We start from the raw sequence: 20120 nt of genomic DNA on the forward strand, positions 1-20120 counted from the left end.
CGAGCTACGTTTATGGGGGGTGGGGGTTACAAAACAATGTACACAGGCGCATGTGCAGAAATTGAGTACCGGTGTCTAGACTGGTGAGATGTTTTTAGGGAATGTCGGGTCATGCTTCGCAAAAAAATATTTTTTTAAAAGAAAATTCGGGAAGGGGGAGGAGGGTAGACCCTGAAGCACACCCCTGTGCACACGCGCCTGCAATTTAATTATGTTTGCGGCTTAATTTACCAACAGCCCAAACGATCACGGGTCTGCAAGCTGCTTTGTTAATCGATTTCCAAAAGGAACTAGGGTTCAAGTTTGATTTGAGGCTGTTTTTATTGTGGATATATTCCTGCTAGCCCCCATTTACATTTTCTTCACTATCTGTAACAATAGAATTATACATGTATGTTTACCACCGATTTGACAAATGATCGTTAGTCATTTCGTCTGCGTTGGGAGTGATTTTCGATAGGAACGTACGCAGGCACGTGGTAACAATATCCGGGTGTGGTTTTAATTAAAAAAAATTATGGTATTTCCATGTTTAAACATCACAAATTTTAGCTTCTCTCAATTATAACCTTATCCAAATGTGTTGCAGGTTTGTAGATTAACTAAACTTAGTGTTCATTTATACGGGCTGAAATGGGGGTCTGCGCAGGGCTCACCCTGGATCAAAAATACAGTACCTGTAGCCAAATTATTAGCCAAATGAAATTTTTATTAGCCATATTGAAAATGCTTTAGCCAAATTTGTTTTACGCAGTACTGTATACAGTATTTATATATGAATATGAAAATGTATCTTTTTTAGCTAATTGTGTAGAAACTGGAATAAATAGGAATAACAAAATCTCAAAATTTCAGCAGAGGTAGGGTTGAGATGGGGTTATAATATGCAGTATCTTCAGAGTTTGAAGCCAGTAGCCTACCCCATACACCCACCCCCACTTCTAAGGCCTATGACATTAAATTACAGAAATATGGGGGTGGGTTGGATGTTTATGGATGGTGTTGTTTTTTTCTTTCTTCCTTTTTTCCCAAATAAAAAATTGAGAGGTTTTTTTTTTATCTATAGAGCTCATTATTTCTTTAAATAGCAATCTTTATGTTAGTTTGAATTGCTTTTTTTTTTATTTTTTTTTATTTTTTAAGTGACATATCAATTCCCCACCCCAAACAATTTCATAATTTGTGCCATGTTGTTGCGGTTGATTTCAGCGTCGTGTTCAACGCTTGTTGTGATTTCTGCTTATAAAATACCTCGGCTAAGAATGCCGAATTTACAGTATACTCCATTTGTTAAAACCCCCTACAAAAAAACAAAAAACAACAACAACAAAACACCTTTAATAACATTAAAATTTACAGTATTTTTAAATCCAGCTAACTTATTAAATGTCACCTCACAGTCTTACAAATTTATATCTAAAATTATCTAACAAATATGATTATTGTAAACTAATTTTATTCAGTGTACATTTAACTGCAATTTGTATAATTTAAATACTGCATGTTCATTTCCGGCGATCACGATCTGCATGCGTGGTCTCGACCATGGGTACGAAATTAACAAAGACAAAGGAATAAACAAAAACTGCAGTTAGGTATTCATTGATGCGAATAACTTGTTTTTCTACAAATTTACATCAAGATTTACTTTTGCGTAATCGTATTGTTTAATGTCCGAATTATATACGGCGCTCGCATTTATGTAATATACACTATTGATTTACAAGTACATCATCTGACAAATTATATACGGCGCTCGTGTTTATGTAATATACACTATTGACTTACAAGTACGTCATCTGCCAAATTATATACGACGCTCGCGTTTACGTAATATACACTATTGACTTACAAGTACGTCATCTGCCAAATTATATACGGCGCTCGCGTTTCCGTAATATACACTGTTGACTTAAATTACAAGTACGTCATCTGCCAAATTATATATGGCGCTCGCGTTTCCGTAATATACACTATTGACTTACAAGTACGTCATCTGCCAAATTATATACGGCGCTCGCGTTTACGTAATATACACTGTTGACTTAAATTACAAGTACGTCATCTGCCAAATTATATACGGCGCTCGCGTTTCCGTAATATACACTATTGACTTACAAGTACGTCATCTGCCAAATTATATACGGCGCTCGCGTTTCCGTAATATACACTGTTGACTTAAATTACAAGTACGTCATCTGCCAAATTATATACGGCGCTCGCGTTTACGTAATATACACTATTGACTTACAAGTACGTCATCTGCCAAATTATATACGGCGCTCGCGTTTACGTAATATACACTATTGACTTACAAGTACGTCATCTGCCAAATTATATACGGCGCTTGCGTTTACGTAATATACACTATTGACTTACAAGTACGTCATCTGCCAAATTATATACAGCGCTCGCATTTACATAATATACACTATTGACTTACAAGTACGTCATCTTCCAACAAAAATCAAAGCCTTAATCTCAGACAGTCTTTGGTTTGAATTGATATTTAAGAAGCCAATCAGATGTCTTTAAATTGATATCCAACATGTATCATATCTTCATGTGCTAATATCTTACATTGTTGCCTAAAACATTTACGCAGAGGTAAGCTTGGTGATTACTGTACAGAATTCATATTTGTTTAGTGCATTTGACACTGTTCTTTTACCATTCTTAGTCGTTATTGTTAGGTCTATAAACCTTCGGACTACTGAACCTTCGGATCATTGAACCTTCGGACTGTTGAACCTTCGGACTATAGAGATGTAACCCCTCCAGCCTTTAGAAGAGGTCAGTGTTTTTGTTGTTTTCTATAAGTGATAATCATCATCATATGCCTGACAATCTCATCTTTCTTCGTCCCTTAGTTAGGTCAATATATCTGAGGCACTTGCATCCATGGATCATTTAAATATTTTCATTGTATTAATAAAAATTAATAAAAAAAATGGTGGTACATGCACCAGTGAATCTTTGATTTTTATATTTGCAGTATGCAATTTGTTTAATGACTACTATAAGTCTGAAGTGAAATGGCTGCTAAAATATTTTACATATAATTATTTAACATTTATGTATTGATGTTTTGTATGCTAGCTTTCATGACCAATAATTATTTTTGTTATATGTCCTGTCTATAGTGTGTCCCACAGGGAATGCCTTTTTTTCATGCTTTGAAATTTAGTACAAGTAATTTATTTCTTAGCCAATTGTTTTCTAAATTGGACACGAAAATGGTATTTTTTTTGGTTATTTACAAAATACTTTTATTTTCTTCTTATGTCAAACAAAACTAAAATTATTTAAAAAAAATATTTTTGTAGGAGGATGGGATGGAGTATATGCATTTAAACTAATTTCTTGACAACTACTGGACCATTTCCAGCTAAATGTGGTGGAAAGCTCCCTTAATTGACCCACCAAAATCATGAATTTGGTTTTTCTGACCCCCCCCCCCCCCCCCGAAAATGGATATGGTGGATGATGTCAATAATTTACTTCGGTGACTGTTTAGTGCAGTGGACCTCTTATTATAAATTTGGTACTTTTGCAGTCTCATTGACATACATACATGTGTATACTGTCAGTTCTTTTTATATAATTACAGAAATACTCCACGATGAGGAAGATTTGTTTGTTGCAGCAGTATCTTTTACTTCTAATACTCGGCTGTTCAACGAATTATTGTAAGTTATGCTATATTCCTTCTGCAGTAATTTTGTATGGTCATTGTTTCATTGTTGTCATTGTTTCACTTGATGATCTCATGAAATCCCTATAATTTTGTCATTATTTATTATACTGTTGTTCTCGGGTTTTCCTACTAATATACCAGGATTTTAATAAAGCAGGGTGCTTATTTGCCATATGTTTTACATCAGTGCTGGATACTGACAATTTGTAAAAAAAAAAAAAAATCTAAAACCCAAAGAATCTAAAACCAAATTTATTATTCAAAAGTGTAAGTAATAAAATACAGAGAGTAGTATAAATTAACAATTCTAAAATGAGCTTCATAAATTTTGTATGGCACTACCATGAATGTTATTATGTATTTATTATCCACAAACTGTGGTTTAAAATATGATTGTAATTGCTTTACTGTTGATTTTAATAACATTCAATATTACAATTATATATATTAATGCTGCTGGATGGTGTCAATTTTACAAACCACAACTGCTTCAAGCTTGCAGCTGCTGTAGCCACTTCTAACGTGAGACGTGTGCCATAACACTTTTCAATGTATTGTTATAATACAGGCAATAAAGATAGCATGTGCATATACAATATTTATGTAACAATTTATTGTAAACCAAGTGGATTAAATCTATCTATCTATCTGTCTATCTATCTATATCTGTCTATCTATCTTATCTATCTATCTATCTATCTATCTATCTATCTATCATGATATAAATGCCTCGAATATCTCCCCAGGAGGTACATGTATATATCCTAGGAAATACACCCCTAATTGTGGGAATATTTCCTGTTAATTCAGAGTACTTAATAATTGTATTAGGATATTTTAAAAATACTTTGTAATTGTATTATAATTATTACTTAAAAATGTTTTATCTTTGTTACCTGAACCAACAGTACTTGGAAAGAAATCTAGGGAATTGATATTGCATATGCAATCAAAATGAATGAATGCATGTTTAACGACACCCCAGCACGAAAAATACATCGGCTATTGGGTGTCAAACTATGGTAAATGCAAAAAACTAAAGTGATGATCAACATCAATATAAAAATTCAACAGTTAAATAAAAACACAGTGTAAAGAACTGTGTAAAAATACAAATATCACAAATATATAAAATTAAAATTTAGAGTAAAATTCAGTATCATGTAAAAACTGCAATAAAAGTTCTGGATGGAATCGAAAGGATTCCATCACAGTTCGTGGTCCAAATATATCTTTTCGAATTTCTTTCACAAACTGACTCCACCAAAATGTGACGCACCGTCAGAAGACACTAACAATGCTCACACTGAGGTGGAGGATCCTTCTTCAAGATAAATGAATGGGTCAAGTAAGTGTGACCGATGTGGGCATGACACAAAACTATTTCATCCTTCCTGCACTGTCTATAGGAGTACTGCCACTCTCCCAAGACCGGCTTGATAGCATGAAGCTTGTTCGCAACCTCTCCGTCCCAATCACGTTGCCAAGTCGAAAAGATAAATTGGTTGATATTGAGTTTAAAATCAGTATACGGCACACCAATCCTGGCATCAGGTGGGTTTTGTAGTGCACTTAATTATGTCCAATTTTGAGGTGTCATGGGATTTTTTTGAAGAAGGCAAACAACCATCATAAAACAATTTATTATACCTCACAGATGAAGAAAACTGTTAGTGTCAGTCTTGTATTTTTAGCCAAGTGTCAGAATCATGTCATCAAAGATGGAGGCCATTTTGAATTTTGTATTTATTTAAACTGGACGATAGAACACCTATTTCTCAGCTAATTTTCCCAAACAAGATATAAAAATAATCAAAATAATAAAACAATGGTCATTTCAGTGTTAAAGGTAATAGACATGAAACATTCTGTTTCTTTAATGTAGTAAATTAAATGCCCCATCGCTAGTTATTAGGCACACTAAAATGTGTTGGGCTATTACACTTCTTACCATTAAATTAGAAATAACTTACAACTTATTACCTAATCCATTGTGTCTCTTCCTCTGTGCTTGTAACAGAAAAGGTGTTTAGGCTACCTCGGAAGTTAGGGTCAGTAACTATGAATATACTTGTGCAGCTCATTTTCTTTACACTTAAACATTCCTAAATTAATTCTGATACAGTTGTTAAATATGCTTGGTCATATCATTTGTATCATAGAAAACCTTTAAAACATATGTTTTTCTTTCTTTTATACATTTTTATGTGTCATCAGTACCAAAAATACATGGAATCCTGGAAGCACTTTCAGGGCATAACATTTGGCAAGCACAATTTTGTCGTTCGTGTTGGTTATGTAAAACCAATATCAACATAAACGATGGAGTGTTCGTGCCAAAGCTGTAATCGTTCATCAGAATATGTTTAAAAAAAATTATCACTGTTTCTGGTGTGAGAAAGATAAAATGTATCCATTTGAAATCAACATCGCAGTTGATACAAAGTCGGCACCGCAGTAATACAAAATCGGCGCTGTGTTTAGAAGTCTCGAAAAAGTTTATTAACATAGTTGCATGTTTCCTTTGATCATTTCGCTACTTGCATAAACTCCTATGCTGTTCGGAAATTAAAGGGACCAACATATAGGCAATTCCACGACGAAGCAGACAGACTCAAAATTTAAATATCAATTATTTTGATGAATGAATGTGTTTTATGATAAAAAATATGATGAAGTTCATGGATAAACAAAAACACAAATTGTGGGTCCGATGAAATACCGAAATGATCTGAAAAGGACTGACATAGGACCGAAATGTGACAGAAAAAGACCGAAATGTGACAGAAACGGATCAAAATGGACCATAAAGGACCGAAATGGGCCAAAATAACACTGAAATGAGACTTTAAAAATCATAACAGAGTTGATAGTACAGCTTAACTTTTACCCAGAACTGTAATTCCATACTATGCAATTACTCTATTGTAGTACATTAATATTATGTAAACAATTAACATTGTATATCTTAGATTGCATATTTCAGAAGTTTTGACAGCTGTAAGTGACACGCACACACACAAAAGACATGTGTTTGGGTATTGGTAGACATGTGTTGAAACCTAAAATGTCCCAACTGCCCAAGATGTCCCAATTGGTATTGGTAGGAGATGTGTTGAAGCCTAAAATGTCCCAACTACCCAAGATGTCCCAATTGGTATTGGTAGGAGATGTGTTGAAGCCTAAAATGTCCCAACTACCCAAAATGTCCCAATTGGTATTGGTAGGAGATGTGTTGAAGCCTAAAATGTCCCAACTACCCAAAATGTCCCAACTACCCAAGATGTCCCAATTGGTATTGGTAGGAGATGTGTTGAAGCCTAAAATGTCCCAACTGCCCAAGATGTCCCAATTGGTATTGGTAGGAGATGTGTTGAAGCCTAAAATGTCCCAACTACCCAAGATGTCCCAATTGGTATTGGTAGGAGATGTGTTGAAGCCTAAAATGTCCCAACTACCCAAGATGTCCCAATTGGTATTGGTAGGAGATGTGTTGAAACCCAAGATGTCCCAACTACCCAAGATGTCCCAATTGGTATTGGTAGGAGATGTGTTGAAACCCAAGATGTCCCAACTACCCAAGATGTCCCAATTGGTATTGGTAGGAGATGTGTTGAAACCTAAAATGTCCCAACTGCCCAAGATGTCCCAATTGGTATTGGTAGGAGATGTGTTGAAGCCTAAAATGTCCCAACTACCCAAAATGTCCCAACTACCCAAGATGTCCCAATTGGTATTGGTAGGAGATGTGTTGAAGCCTAAAATGTCCCAACTACCCAAGATGTCCCAATTGGTATTGGTAGGAGATGTGTTGAAACCCAAGATGTCCCAACTACCCAAGATGTCCCAATTGGTATTGGTAGGAGATGTGTTGAAGCCTAAAATGTCCCAACTACCCAAGATGTCCCAATTGGTATTGGTAGGAGATGTGTTGAAGCCTAAAATGTCCCAACTACCCAAGATGTCCCAATTGGTATTGGTAGGAGATGTGTTGAAGCCTAAAATGTCCCAACTGCCCAAGATGTCCCAATTGGTATTGGTAGGAGATGTGTTGAAGCCTAAAATGTCCCAACTACCCAAGATGTCCCAATTGGTATTGGTAGACATGTGTTGAAACCTAAAATGTCCCAACTGCCCAAGATGTCCCAATTGGTATTGGTAGGAGATGTGTTGAAGCCTAAAATGTCCCAACTACACAAGATGTCCCAATTGGTATTGGTAGGAGATGTGTTGAAGCCTAAAATGTCCCAACTACCCAAGATGTCCCAACTACCCAAGATGTCCCAACTACCCAAGATGTCCCAATTGGTATTGGTAGGAGATGTGTTGAAGCCTAAAATGTCCCAACTACCCAAGATGTCCCAATTGGTATTGGTAGGAGATGTGTTGAAGCCTAAAATGTCCCAACTACCCAAGATGTCCCAATTGGTATTGGTAGGAGATGTGTTGAAACCTAAAATGTCCCAACTACCCAAAATGTTCCAACTGCCCAAGATGTCCCAATTGGTATTGGTAGGAGATGTGTTGAAGCCTAAAATGTCCCAACTACCCAAAATGTTCCAACTGCCCAAGATGTCCCAATTGGTATTGGTAGGAGATGTGTTGAAGCCTAAAATGTCCCAACTACCCAAAATGTTCCAACTGCCCAAGATGTCCCAATTGGTATTGGTAGGAGATGTGTTGAAGCCTAAAATGTCCCAACTACCCAAAATGTTCCAACTGCCCAAGATGTCCCAATTGGTATTGGTAGGAGATGTGTTGAAGCCTAAAATGTCCCAACTACCCAAAATGTTCCAACTGCCCAAGATGTCCCAATTGGTATTGGTAGGAGATGTGTTGAAGCCTAAAATGTCCCAACTACCCAAAATGTTCCAACTGCCCAAGATGTCCCAATTGGTATTGGTAGGAGATGTGTTGAAGCCTAAAATGTCCCAACTACCCAAAATGTTCCAACTGCCCAAGATGTCCCAATTGGTATTGGTAGGAGATGTGTTGAAGCCTAAAATGTCCCAACTACCCAAGATGTCCCAATTGGTATTGGTAGGAGATGTGTTGAAGCCTAAAATGTCCCAACTACCCAAAATGTTCCAACTGCCCAAGATGTCCCAATTGGTATTGGTAGGAGATGTGTTGAAGCCTAAAATGTCCCAACTACCCAAAATGTTCCAACTGCCCAAGATGTCCCAATTGGTATTGGTAGGAGATGTGTTGAAGCCTAAAATGTCCCAACTACCCAAGATGTCCCAATTGGTATTGGTAGACATGTGTTGAAGCCTAAAATGTCCCAACTACCCAAAATGTTCCAACTGCCCAAGATGTCCCAATTGGTATTGGTAGGAGATGTGTTGAAGCCTAAAATGTCCCAACTACCCAAAATGTTCCAACTGCCCAAGATGTCCCAATTGGTATTGGTAGGAGATGTGTTGAAGCCTAAAATGTCCCAACTACCCAAAATGTCCCAACTGCCCAAGATGTCCCAATTGGTATTGGTAGGAGATGTGTTGAAGCCTAAAATGTCCCAACTACCCAAGATGTCCCAATTGGTATTGGTAGGAGATGTGTTGAAACCTAAAATGTCCCAACTACCCAAAATGTTCCAATTGGTATTGGTAGACATGTGTTGAAGCCTAAAATGTCCCAACTACCCAAAATGTCCCAACTACCCAAGATGTCCCAATTGGTATTGGTAGGAGATGTGTTGAAGCCTAAAATGTCCCAACTACCTAAAATGTCCCAACTACCCAAGATGTCCCAATTGGTATTGGTAGGAGATGTGTTGAAGCCTAAAATGTCCCAACTACCCAAGATGTCCCAATTGGTATTGGTAGGAGATGTGTTGAAGCCTAAAATGTCCCAACTACCCAAGATGTCCCAATTGGTATTGGTAGGAGATGTGTTGAAGCCTAAAATGTCCCAACTACCCAAGATGTCCCAATTGGTATTGGTAGGAGATGTGTTGAAACCTAAAATGTCCCAACTACCCAAGATGTCCCAATTGGTATTGGTAGGAGATGTGTTGAAGCCTAAAATGTCCCAACTACCCAAGATGTCCCAATTGGTATTGGTAGGAGATGTGTTGAAACCTAAAATGTCCCAACTACCCAAGATGTCCCAATTGGTATTGGTAGGAGATGTGTTGAAGCCTAAAATGTCCCAACTACCCAAGATGTCCCAATTGGTATTGGTAGGAGATGTGTTGAAGCCTAAAATGTCCCAACTACCCAAGATGTCCCAATTGGTATTGGTAGGAGATGTGTTGAAGCCTAAAATGTTCCAACTACCCAAGATGTCCCAATTGGTATTGGTAGGAGATGTGTTGAAGCCTAAAATGTCCCAACTACCCAAGATGTCCCAATTGGTATTGGTAGGAGATGTGTTGAAACCTAAAATGTCCCAACTACCCAAGATGTCCCAATTGGTATTGGTAGGAGATGTGTTGAAGCCTAAAATGTCCCAACTACCCAAGATGTCCCAATTGGTATTGGTAGGAGATGTGTTGAAACCTAAAATGTTCCAACTACCCAAGATGTCCCAATTGGTATTGGTAGGAGATGTGTTGAAGCCTAAAATGTCCCAACTACCCAAAATGTCCCAACTGCCCAAGATGTCCCAATTGGTATTGGTAGGAGATGTGTTGAAGCCTAAAATGTCCCAACTACCCAAGATGTCCCAATTGGTATTGGTAGACATGTGTTGAAGCCTAAAATGTTCCAACTACCCAATATGTCCCAATTGGTATTGGTAGGAGATGTGTTGAAGCCTAAAATGTCCCAACTACCCAAGATGTCCCAATTGGTATTGGTAGGAGATGTGTTGAAGCCTAAAATGTCCCAACTACCCAAGATGTCCCAATTGGTATTGGTAGGAGATGTGTTGAAGCCTAAAATGTCCCAACTACCCAAGATGTCCCAATTGGTATTGGTAGACATGTGTTGAAGCCTAAAATGTTCCAACTACCCAATATGTCCCAATTGGTATTGGTAGGAGATGTGTTGAAGCCTAAAATGTCCCAACTACCCAAGATGTCCCAATTGGTATTGGTAGGAGATGTGTTGAAGCCTAAAATGTTCCAACTGCCCAAGATGTCCCAATTGGTATTGGTAGGAGATGTGTTGAAGCCTAAAATGTCCCAACTACCCAAGATGTCCCAATTGGTATTGGTAGGAGATGTGTTGAAGCCTAAAATGTCCCAACTACCCAAGATGTCCCAATTGGTATTGGTAGGAGATGTGTTGAAGCCTAAAATGTCCCAACTACCCAAGATGTCCCAATTGGTATTGGTAGGAGATGTGTTGAAGCCTAAAATGTCCCAACTGCCCAAGATTTTCCATGTATGTAAAACGTGTATTTTTGTATTTGACAGATGGAAAAAGCAAGGCATTAATACAAAGATTCACACAGACAAACACATACAATCAACACACAGACAGGAACATGTGATATTGCTCAAATATCTTTGAGACAAAATATATCGCCAAAAATGTCAAATTATGTCATGCCCATCTGTGATAGAAGAAATTCTGGATACACTACATGAACAGTTTGTGATAGGGCCCACTGGCATAACCATCATATTTGTATTTAAGCACTATTATATAAAACTATGTTTTCTGATCTAACAAGTCGCATACGCACACGCACAAGCACACACAGACATTATCTGGACTTGATTATATACCCCCAAGCCAATTTTGGTATGTATATATATATATATATGAATATATGTATGTGTTGAAGGATGTGTGGATACATGGATGGACGAATGGGCAGTTGCGTGGAACCTCATCCCTGAATGTCTGCCATTGGTAATTTTCTTACCCCAACCAATGCCCCACAGACCGTGCTATGTACTGTTTTGTCAGAGGGAAAGGACGTATAAAAATCCCTAGCTCCTTTTTGGTAAGATTAACCATTTCGTTCTCAGCCAGTATAACAATAAATGCAATATGCTTGGTATGTTGTTAAATAAACCCTTTTTTGTCTTCCTTTCTATCCAGCCACACACATATCCATCCATTCATCCAAAGAACCATCCACCGATCCATTTATTACTTCGGAACAGATATGTCATATTTCTACCTGTCAGATGCCATTTTCCAATATCATTTCATTGCAGTACATTACATTAAAATAATCTTTGAAATATATTTAAAAAATGGATAATTTTTCTACTGTACAAACACAAATACACACACACACACTCTCTCTCTCTCTCTCACTCTCTCTCTCTCTCTCTCTCTCTCTCTCTCTCTCTCTCTCTCTCTCTCTATATATACACACACACACACACACACATATATAGTAATATATAATTATATATATACTCACAGCTAAAAAGAAACTTTACAAGTATTAATTTGAATTTGTGGGGAAACGGCAAATAATAAGAATAACATTATTTGTGATATTATTTAATAGTTCACTACCAAATATAAATCATCAACAAAAGCAACTTGGCTGCAGGTAACAATTACGTCATGATGTGAAAGTTACACGTGGGGTCAAAAACCAAATTTACACTGAAATGTCACCCATTGAAGTCGAGCAAAATGAGGTATTTCAGACTCGATAATGCCTCTAATATCGTGTGTGATCCCCATGAGCTCGGATACATGCATGCACATGTCTTCACATAGATGTAGTCAGCCTTCTGATTACGTCATTCGGGATGTGTCGCCATTTCTCAACTAGGGATTGTTGCAGTTGTTGTCTGTTGACTGGGGGCTGTTGTCTCTGTCGAGTCTGGCGATCAAGATAGTCCCAAAGATGTTCTATAGGTGACATGTCTGGAGAGTGTGCAGGCCATGGGAAGACGTTAACGTTGTTCTGATAGAGGAAGTCCTGAACAATGCGAGCAACGTGAGGTCTCGCATTATCCTGCTGGATCATGATCTCTTGAGGCTGTTGCTGTAGGAATGACATACCAACTGGTCTTAGCACTTCATTCCTGTAACGTAGAGTGTTCAGATGGCCATCAATGATGACAAGTTCAGTGGTCTGATTGCCACAGATGCTTCCCCACACCATCACACTACCACCTCCGAAAGGTTCGACTTCATTAACGCAACAACAGGCTGTACGTTCACATCTACGCCGATATACACTCTTATTCTCCCATCTCCACGGAACAGGCAGAACCTACTCTCATCGGAAAAGAGGACCCTTTGCCAATCACGAATCATTCAACGCCTCACATGCCTGGCCCATCGAAGTCTAAGCCAACGGTGTTGGTCTGTCAATGTGGTCCCACGGTAGGGTCTGTAGGCTCTGATACCAGCAGCACGTAATCTTCTTGACATGGTGTGTCTACTCGCACAGTGGGTGAATGCCTATGCCGGTGATGACATCACCGTCAGAAAACGATTACGTAGGTGTAATGTTCATAGGCATTGGTCATCCCGTTGAGTTGACACACGTGGTCTACCCGTTCTTGGCCTGTTGGTATCGAGTTATCAGGTTACCAACAGCAACTCTGGAACATCCAAATGTCCTTGCGACATGAGCGTTAGATGCCCTCATTTGTATCATGCCTATGGCTCGCTCGCGTTGTTCTACAGTAAGTCGTGGCATTCTTTTGGTGGTTTTCTATCAAATGCATACCCTACCAGTATCCTGGCTCATTTTAATACCATTATTGCACGGGTGAATTTCGTAGGTCCTGGAAAACATGATTTTGATATTGTTTTTGCTCGGCATGAAAAGCATGTGAACATCTTGTTTTGTGCTACGGGAGTTTTTGTGACCATGTGCACGGGCACATTTGTGATTTTATCATGGACTGCAAACTAGAGCAGAGAGCGAACATCAAATTCTGCGTCAAACTTGGTGAATCTGATTCGTCATGTGTATGGCAATGAAGCAATGAGTCGTGTGAGGTGTTTTGAGTGGCACGCACGCTTCATGAGCGGCAGAACATCACTGGATGACAACAAGAGGTCTAGGCGACCTTCCACGAGCTCAACCCTGAAAATGTGGAAACAATTCGGCAACTTGTGCATGAGGATCGTCGGAGATCCATTAACGACATTGCTGTCATCGTTGATGTGTCATACGGAACAGTGCAGGCAATACTAACATCTGATTTGAACATGCACCGCATTGCTGCAAAGTTCGTGCCTAGGCTTCTGACCCCCGATCAGAAGGAGCTCCGTGCCGAAGTCTGTCAAGATCTCCATCAGCATGCCCTGGATGACCCAACCTTCATGTTAAGGGTAATCACTGGGCATGAGACTTGGCTCTACGGATATGACCTGTAGATCAAACAACAGTCTTCGCAGTGGAAGAGCCCAACATCTCCACGACTGAAGATGGTGAGACAGGTCCGCAGCGCGACCAAGAGCATGCTCATCGTTTTCTTCGACATTCGCGGGGTTGTTCACTGTGAATTTGTCCCCGGGGGCCAGACCGTCAACAGCAAGTTCTACTGCAATGTTCTGAGGCGTCTGAGGGAGGGCATTCGGCAGAAACGGCTTGAACTGTGGCACGATGGAAATTGGATGCTTCATGACGACAATGCACCCTCTCACCGAGCTCTCGTAAATCGTGTTGTCGTTATTATGAACAGCATTTTACCGAATTTCTAAATTGCAATGAATCCAAACTGATTTGTGTTAAATTATATCAAGGTTTTAAAATGTTTGATAAATATCATCTACAGATCAATATTATACTTGTTTAACCCTAGAACGCCTGAACATATAAACAGCGATGTGAAAAATATCACAGTTGGTGAACAATCAACAAACAATGTAAGAAAAACAAAAAATATAATAAAATAAAGTTTTGGGATTTTTTGTCCAAATTTAGGGACCGTATCATATATGATACATTAGGTTGTAAACAGTTAGTTCCCAATGTATCATATATGATACGGTGTCGAATATTTGTGCTATTTTACGTTGCGATCAACATTATTTCATCCCTCTCAACTGTCGTCATTATTAGCAGACTAAAAAACCAGAACATATTCAACAGGTGCTAATGTAAAATGTTAACCATGTTATTTCATGTATGCCATATTTCTTCTTGTAAAACGAAACTGATGAACTCCAACGAAGAAATGCAACAAATTTTCCAACTGTAAACCTGCGAAATGATCAAATCATAACAATAAACTTCTTAAAAGAATTAATAACAATAACTCCAAAGATGTGAGTTTTTAGAACTAGGTCCTATCACTGGTGAAATGCGTAAAAACTATTTCTGTCTTTGTTCAAACAGAGGTGGACTTGGCATTTTTGGCATTTCACATAGCTAAAGAACGGTTTTGCTGCAGGACATAATTTGCATCGCTGGCGAGATTTGTCCCATGTTGGGAAATGGTTGTATTCGTCGCTCCGAACATCAGGTGCGGCCAATTTGGAGGATTTTGGTCGTTTCACCGGTGGAGATTGGTGTAACGACCGGTCTTCCTCAGACGGACGCCCACGTTTCTTTTTCTCTTTTCCAGCACTCGTCAGTGATTGGGCACACAATGCCTGGAACTTTCTCAATCTCATGATTTTTCTCTTTTCTGTGCCAATTTCACCATGATACCTTCGGTACACAAACCAGGCATTTACCAAAGCAATGGTAACAGAATACCAGAAGAGGTATAAATACCATCGAGCCGATCGCAAGTTGTACTTGTACATGGATGTGCACATGTTGAGAAGATCTATGCCACCCATAAACTTATTGTACTCTTCGACAATGGCAGGTTTGTCAACAGTTTCATTTTTTTTTTCTTTTCTGTTCCAACGTCTCGCTTGTCCAACTGGGTCTGCACAAACGTATGACGATATCAGGCTGACAGGTCGGTTGTCAACCCAACGAAGACAAACCGTATTTGTTTTTTCTTCAACCATGTACTCGTAGTGCCCACGCTTATTTTTTTTCAGTTCCTTATCATCAGATAATTTGCAATTTTTTACCCTATTCATGCGCACAGTGCCAATGTACCAAATCTTTCTTTTTTTTAATTTTTCTACAAGTGGTATAGACGAGAAGTAGTTGTCAGCAAATACTTTGAAATGCCGATCTGATGGCAAAGTATTTGTCAGCTTCTCAACTACACCTGCAGCGAGACCAAGTTCTGATTTGTCATCTTTGAAGGCTGCCTGGTACAAGTCAAAGTCATAAATATAGCCATCAGACCCCGACCTACCCCATAGCTTGAATCCCCACTTGTGAGGTTTGTTTGGCATGTACACACGCAAATGTGACCTACCCTTGAAAGGGATAATGATTTCATCAACAGATTGGCACTCTTCTGGTGGTATAGTCATGCAGTTTTTCCGCATCGCCTCAAACCAACTTCTAATTTTCCATAATTTGTCTTCTTTCATTTTATCTGTTGCATTGTTATTGTCCTCAAAATGGAGCCTCGATAATAATTTCAGAAATCGATCCCGTGCCATAACACTACAGATGGAACTATAAGCTACTTCCTGTTCCCAGTAGCATTGTGCATTAGGCATCTGTGCGAGCCCCATGAAAAAATATATCCCAAGCACCTGCTCTAGTTCCTGAGGGGTGGTATTGGTAGATTTTCCATCTTTTTCAACACTATACTTGTTGGTTTCTTTGGCCACTGTGGCTAACATATCATCTGTAATGAACATTTTAAATAGTGAATACGGTGTTATCTCGCCGTCACTTGATGTAGGCAGTGGTGGCAATGTTGTATTACCATGGAACTTGGTATCTGATGGAGGGGTAAACATTTGCTTACACCACTTGTAATTGTTAGGTAGTGTTAGTTTATTGTTAAGCAGCTGTTGTAAAGGTATGTCATCATCACTGTCATAGTCGTCCGTTGTTTTCTTTCTTTTATTGGATAACTCAATAAGTGGCACATCATCATCCCTGTCACTATCAGTGACATGGTGATCCCCAATTAGCCAGTTAGTGTCATCTGGGTCTTCATTTTCAATTTCATTTTCATTCCCATCAATTTCACTTAAGTCGCCATCTATTATTTCAAGGGCATCTTTCAATGTAAAATGTTGCTCATTCATAATGAAATTGATGACAAAAAATCTGAAATGGAAAACAAAAATCTACTAAAAAAATATTCTTTTATTTTACTTATTTTATTTAGGCTATTTATTTATATAATTTATTATTATTATTATTATTATTATTATTATATAATAAAGTTCTTGTTTATAATAATACATATATATATATTCATTATTATTGCTGTGCTATAGCATTTTTAAAACACTGGCGTGTGACTGTTTTAGAGTTTGTATTTTTGAAATTCTGGTATGAGACACTTAACTTTAGTGACGTCAAACCACGAACGCCTGACGTATCATATTTGATACGCGTAGTTTGGCGCCTTTTCCTGTACATGTTAAAATGTAAGTATCAGATTATTTCAGTTTACTGCATTCTTTGTTTATTACTACAAATATACATAGAATTTACTAATCAGTCCCACTCACCTGCGTGTTACATTTCTTTATCAAACATTTCTTCAGATGCGAATGTAGCCCTTCTTGTTTTCGTCCATCTTTCGACACTAATTCTCAAAAAATACGATAGGTGGCACTAGTGTTCTGTACTAAATGTGATACATTAGGCATTTGTGGACAATGGTACGTTGATTGTACAAACTGTTTTATATTTGTTAATTTTAATTAACCTAATTTATTTTGCGTATCATAGCCTACATTGAAATTGGTTAAATATTAACAAACAGACAAAATTCTTCCCCAAAAGAGATAAAAATGTTTTTTTGACAAGGTCGATTTTCATGGTTCGGTCAGGTTAGAACAAAGAAACCTAATTTTTATTTTTGCCTTACAGGTTTTAAGTTAGTCCAGTAGCACACAAAAAGTATATTTTCATATTTATCATAGGAGAAAAGCTATGAAAATTGCTCATCTTAGATTTTCGTTTGAATATTGTTGCCCATTAATCTTTCATTTGTATCTGGACTACTGAAGAAAATCATTAGTGTAAACACTAAAAGCACACAAACGACATATTGGTTCAAATTTTATGCCCCGACTTTGAGGGGGGTATTGGTGGAATTGACTTACCTAACACATTGTGCATAAGCATTAAGGATGCCTCTCAAGAAAGTGTTGTCTCATATCTCCACCACACCCCCCCCCCCCCCCCTAAAAAAAACCCAAAACATTTATCTATGTTTGCTTCAAAACTACAGTAAAATCCTGCAGAAAGCTAGTTACCTTAGCTGTAGTGAGGAGGAAGCTACACTCTCACAACTATTACTTTGATACTACTGTTTTAGTACTCTGTTTAAAACGGTTCACAAATACACAGCATTCATAGCGAGGACTAAAACAAAATTATGATTATATATACTACATTAAGCCAAAACATTATTATGTGCTAGGTAACATATGACACAGAAACACACGAATACACACACATACGCACACACACATTCACTTTAGACATTCCATACACCTTCTAAGAACAACACTTGGTATCCTAGAAATATGAATGAAGTGTGGTAAAAAATAGGTGAGGTTCAAAAAGAAGTATGGCAAACAGTTTTTTTATTTATTTTTTTATTTTTTTATTATTTCCAAACAAGCTACAAAGTTGTTGGGTTTTTTGTTTGTTGTTTTTTTCTGTTATATTTTCAAAGCAAAAACTATAAAGAAAGAAAAGGTTACCAGCCTTATAAAAAGAAATATTTAGGATTTTATGTAGGCCCATCAGCACTACAAAGGTTAAGCCACTTGGATCCGCGACAGGTACAGTATAGTACATGCGTTAATCTATTTCAATAATAAAATAAACCGGTGCCGCCACATAAGTATGTGTGACATGCCACGAGAATGTTTTGTGATTGGTTATTGAAAATAATGTAGGTGAAGGTATTACCCAGACAAGTTCAGCAGATATTCGTAGCCCATCATTTACATTCACACTGGTAATACATGGTAGATATTACGTAACCACCAGCTTGCCAGAGGGCATATTCACTGGGATGGTACAAAATGACTGCGCACGTTACATATAATAGCCGTCATATTTAAGCATTTTATTAATTAACTATACAATTATACTTGTTGATATTAAACAATAATGTGCGTTATATATCGTTGAATATGCATACCAGGCCAAATGCCTTAATTGTCCCTTCCTTTAAGGTCTCACTACACAGATCATTTCCGGGTGAGTTTTCATTCACACGGTCCACTATAGTTCCTACTTGTGACACATGTTATGGTTCACATATTCACTTCTAGGAAATGGTGAAGAATTAAAACAATATGTATGTTTAATGGTAAGCCTTCTGGCTGTATTTTGCCCATGTTATTTTGTAATATTGTGCATCAACCTTTTGGGACATGGGTGTATAGCGCAAGAGACAGCTGGAGTGAATCGGTTAATGAACCACCTGTTCGGACCGGTGCTACAGCCAGATGCGATCATATAGCAAAAAACTGAGATGGAATTGTTCTCAATTTTGAAGTGAAAATAAATGCTTATATAATGTATGTTCGCAATAGTGTATGTTGTTAGTGCCAACGAGAACCTGTTCTATTGGCAATCTTCATTTGAAGTTGGGCAATTTAATATGGGTTTCAATGGCAGATGACATCTGTGTAGTGAGACCTAGGGTTACGTCATAGCCAAGCAGACGACAAGTCTATGTCCTCAATGAATAAAAGCCACTATCATTTTTGAAATGGGTTTGTTGAGCCAGAACATTACAGTTTACCATTAAAATCATTTTATCTTGGGTGCCAAATAATATATACACCGCCTTTACACAAACAAAACTACTTTTCATTATTGATGAAGATGGAAATAAAATGAACATAATTATTTTTTTTATCCCACAGTAGGGGATCACTAAAATTTATAAACATCTTTATTGTTTTTCATATATCTTGAAATCTTTATATATTTTGATTTGTTTGTTTTGTAGGTGCTCGTATTCTTTCAAAGGACAGAACTATACCAGTAATTGGTCAGCCACTGACTCTAACATACAACAATAATGAGATAACAGACATTACAGATACAGTTCGTTTCTTTGTGAATACATCTATAGAGGGAGTATGTTTGAAGAACCACGGAACGTGTGGCTCTGGAAAAGGAAATAATGTCACGAGAATCTCGTCAAATGTAATCAGACTTGAAATACCTTCGTTTAATGCATCACGGCATACTGGTGCTTGGAAAGTACAGGAACGATCCAGTAGCACCAATGTATATTCAAATTATTTGAATTTAACACCTCCATTTGCACGTAAGTAACAATTTGAAAACTAGCAAGATTGTTTTCATTATGATGGGGTGAGGGGTGGGGGTTTCCAACATTCATTCTTTTGCTTGCCTAAAGGCCACCACAGACCTTTGCAACAAGGTGCAATTTTTGTTGCATGCATGCAACAAAAATCTTACGCCGTTGCATCATGTGTGCTAGCCTGCAATGCAATTTTTGTTG

The 20120-nt window shown here is 37.8% G+C and overlaps 1 long non-coding RNA gene across 1 annotated transcript; it reads left to right on the forward strand.

The window, feature by feature from the left end:
* Window positions 1-2689: 2689 nt before the first annotated feature.
* LOC121391897 lies at window positions 2690-19758 on the forward strand. The gene is made up of 3 exons (XR_005960394.1): window positions 2690-2793; window positions 3611-3689; window positions 19599-19758. It is a non-coding gene; the product is annotated as an uncharacterized LOC121391897 (long non-coding RNA).
* The last annotated feature ends 362 nt before the right edge of the window (window positions 19759-20120 follow it).

Source organism: Gigantopelta aegis, unplaced genomic scaffold (genome assembly GCF_016097555.1).
Source record: "Gigantopelta aegis isolate Gae_Host unplaced genomic scaffold, Gae_host_genome ctg3071_pilon_pilon:::debris, whole genome shotgun sequence".
Classification (NCBI taxonomy): domain Eukaryota; kingdom Metazoa; phylum Mollusca; class Gastropoda; order Neomphalida; family Peltospiridae; genus Gigantopelta; species Gigantopelta aegis.